Source organism: Phocoena phocoena, chromosome 15, assembly GCF_963924675.1.
Source record: "Phocoena phocoena chromosome 15, mPhoPho1.1, whole genome shotgun sequence".
Taxonomy (NCBI): Eukaryota; Metazoa; Chordata; class Mammalia; order Artiodactyla; family Phocoenidae; genus Phocoena; species Phocoena phocoena.
The window spans coordinates 74,803,671-74,807,913 of NC_089233.1; positions in this window are offsets into that span (position 1 = coordinate 74,803,671).

A 4,243-nucleotide genomic window follows, 5' to 3' on the forward strand; every position below is an offset into this window, starting at 1 on the left:
CAAAAAGAGGCTGATGTAGAAACGCTGAAAGATTCAAACTCTTGACACTTCTTTTAAGCTCTGGGATCCTTTTAAGAAAAGCTTACTGGAAAGAGTTTCTATAATTTCATGAACTTTGGCAAGACAACTAATATAAATGGTGTCTGCCTCTTTTAAAAGAAATAAGTGCTTTGTCCCCTGGTCCCACTCCCTTTCTCGTTAGCATTTGGGTTCTTGGAAAAAGCCCACATCTCAGGACCTGCAGAGAATTCCTTTTCCACCATGACACATGATCTGTGTCATGTGACATGGTCCCTGACTCAGGCTGGGACAATAACCCCTTGCTGTGGCCACCCTTCAGCGATGGAGGCTGTGCTTTGGTTGAGCTGGGTCCTTAGTAGGTGTTTCCATCCCGCCTGGTTCTGGGTGGGCCTCTCAGGGGAACCAGGTCTTCGCAGCCCTGCCAAGATGCTGTGGCATCAACCTTTCGGACCCCCAGATTCAGGGCTCAGGGAACGGCCACTGTTCACATCCCAGACCTCAGCCACAAATGATACAATAAGAGAGAAAAGAGTAATTTTGCCTAGAAGCAATCAGGCCGATGGGACATGGCTCGTGGTGGGGCTCACAGCTCTCGTCAATGCTGTTCTGCTTTTACAGCATGGGGAGAGGTCAGAGGCCACGCAGCTGGAGAGTGGGCAGCTGGACTTCAACTGAGTCCTCGACTGACTCCACAGCTGTTACTTTTCCCAAACCCACGTCCTTCCCACTCCCTTCCATGCTGTTCCTTCGCTCTGAAATAAGTAAATAACAAGAGTCAGGCTGAGCTGGTTGGACGCCCTCTGCTCTATTTGCCAGCATCTGCTTCATAAACCGCTGGAGGTCCACGTTAGTTTTCCTCATTGCCGTTAACCTCACCTTCCAATTATGCACAATGTTCCAGTAGAGCAGCCTTTATTACAGAGCCCGTCTTTGGCTGACATTTGCTGCTGTGGGTCTTGGCCTTGACTGACAAAGGCAGTGACTTCTCACGTTGGCCTCGTTTTCTCCAAGGTGCAAATGACCCCACAACCACGTGCGTCCGGAGCCTGTGCTCCGCGGCGGGAGAGGCCACAACAGTGAGAGGCCCGTGTACAGCAAAAAACAAAAAACAAAATAAAACAAAACCCCAAACAAACAATCAAGGCTGTTGAAAGTATACTTGGTTTCTTCCAAAAAACATAAAGATTGGGAGGTACTTAAAAAGCAAAAAAGGTTTCATAGAACCCTGTGGTTTTGGTTTTTCTTTTTATGGACACTTTACAGTTCGTGTGGCTCATTTCACTTGGCATTTGGGGCTCCCATGACTGCTCTGTTTTGCCTGGTTTCCCAACAAAACCCTGGATCCCTCATTTATTCATTCAAGAAGTTACTGAGTGTCTGTTATGTGTCAGGCACTGTCCTGGGCTCCAGGTGTAAAGCAGGGAATCAATGAAGCTCCTGACACTATGGGGCTCACCTCTGGTCAGGGACAATCAATAACAAGATAAAATGTATCTGGAGTGAACCAGGAGGTGGCAGGTGCTAAGAAGGAAAGTGAGGCAGGGGATGGTGAGGTTGGGATCCAAGTGGGCTCCTCAGAGGATGTTGACATGGAGCAGAGACCTGAAAGCAGTGATGGAGGGACACAGGCTAATATGTGGGGAGAGAGTGTATTCTAGGCAGAGGGAACAGCAAGTGCAAAGGTCCTGAGGCAGGAGCATGCCCGGCGTGTTTGGGTAGCAAAGCGTGAACAGTGTGGCCACAGCAGAGTGAAGGAAGGAGACAGGTGGACAGAAAAGGCCAGAGAGGTGGGGAGACCAGACCACATGGGACCCTGTAGGCCATTGGGAAGATCTAGGTTATATCTGAGTGAGTTGGGAGTATTTTGGAGGCTTTTGAGGAGAGGGTTTTCATTTTCTATGACTCTGTAACAAATGACCACAAACTTACTGGCTTAAACCAACACAAATCCATTATCTCATAGTTTCTGGGGGCCAGGAGTCATGTATGTTTTAGCTGGGCCCTCTGCTCAAGGACTCACAGGCTGAAATCATGATATTAGCTGGCTGAGTTCCCATCCAGAGGCTGCATTAGGAAAAGATCCACTTCCAAACGCCCTCAGATTGTTGACAGAATTAATTTCCTTGTGGCTGAAGGACTGAGGTCCCTGTTGTCTGTGAGCTGCCAGCTAGACACTATTCTCAGCTCCTAGAGGTGCCTCTCAGGTGTGTGCCATGTGGCTGCCTCCATGGCTCCTTCAGGAAGATCTAGTTCCCTTCAAGGACTCACCTGATTAGGTCAGGCCCACCCATATACTCTGCATTCTGATTCGCTTAAAGTTGACTGGTTAGTCACCTAATCAAGGGGGGGAGGTGGTGAAATTCCAGTTTCTGCCCACGCTCTAGGGGAAGGGATTATACACCAGGGAGCAGGAATCTTGGGGCCATCCTAGAAGCCTGCCTGTGACAGAGTCAGTGATTTGACTTATAGTTAAAGGATCACTCTGCTTATTGTGTTAAGAGTAGCCTGGGGGAAGGGATGGGGCAGGGGGCAAGGACAGACCCTGGGAGATTCGGGAGGAGACAGTTTTTAATAGTGGCTTTGACCAAGGTAGGAGCAGGAGGGTGGGGTGGGAGGTGACAGAAGTGGTTGCAGTATGGTTAAAGTGGTTGTAAAACAGAAATGTTTTTGTAAAATGGATTGAATGAGAAAAATAAAACCCTGACACAGGTCTCCAGGATGGCTATGAACGTGTTGGTCTGAGCAACTTGAATTTTGAGCTGGGACAGCTTATCAAGTTTATCAAGAAGTATACAGATTTCCAAAGAAGTAATTTTGTGTTTGTGGAACTAAAAGTAGACATATCGTTCTGCTTCGTGGTTTCTTTATAGAAATAACAATTATCTATGCAGATGAAACTTGTCTCATCACGGGTCTCATGTTGCCATTTTCATATTTTGTGTTTTAGCTTTATTTTTTTTAATTGAAGTATAGTTGATTTACAATGTTGTGTTAGTTCCTGGTGTACAGCAAAGCGATTCACTTGTATATTCTTTTTCAGATTCCTTTCCATTGTAATTTATTACATGATATTGAATATAGTTCCCTGCGCTATACAGTAGGTCCTTGTTGTTTATCTATTTTGTATATAGTCGTGTGTATCCGCTAATCCCAAGCCCCTAATTTATCCCTCCCCCACCTCCTTTCCCATTTGGTAACCATAAGTTTGTTTTCTATGTCTGTGAATCTGTTTCTGTTTTGTAAATAAGCTCATTTGTATCATTTTGTTAGATTCCACGTTTTCATTTTTTAATAAAACAATATAGAAAAGAAAATGAGGATCTCCTTCAACTTTATCAGTATTTTTTTTCAGCTATTGGTTCCCGAAAAACATTGTAGCACAGGGGAATCAGCGACAATAATTTGTGGAAGAGTTACAAATAGGCCAGGAGTTGGCTCGCTTTCCTGGTTTTGACTTGAATTGGATGGAAGACAGAGGGGAATCAGGCTGTAATGTAGCAGAAAGTACAGCGTCACACGGAGCAATAAAGGTGCAAAAATTGAGCAGAAACATATGTTCTTCAGAAATTAGCTGTTAGCTATGTGCCTTTCTCTTGTTGATGTTATCAGTTTGAAATCCAATATTATCCCAGGGAAAGGAAACAAGGCCACTTAACTGTTGGCTGACAAGCTGTCTTACACTTCATCAGATCCACTCATTAACTTGACACATGGCTTGTACGGCTCAGGAAGACGAGAAATCATATCTCTGCTTTCCCTCATGGCGTGTTACCGAAGTGATGCCAGTTTGGTGTGCTGACCACAGCACGTGTGGCCATTCAACGCAATGGTCTGTATTCTTCCAAATATAGAAGACAAAGGAATATTGCCAACACCACCCCCCTGGACTCCAGTGCCCGGGGCCCTCCCCCTCCCAAGACTGGCAGATGTTCCCGAGCAGAGAAATGGTGTTTTTCTCCTTTTTGCCAAACGATGCTTATGTTTTAATTTTGAAATGCAAATGGTTGAGAATGCACCCTGGTGACACACTGCACATCAAGAACAGGTCTTATCAAGAGTGGGTATTGCCCGAACCCCCTCCCCCTGACCTCTGCCCCATCCCCTCAACCCCCCCCCCCACCTCCCCCACCCCCCGGAGCCTTCAGTGGAAGGGGTGGAGAGGGAGGCTGAGCCTTCTCTTGGTTCCATCCCCGCCGTCTTCTTGACCCTAAGATGAGGGTTT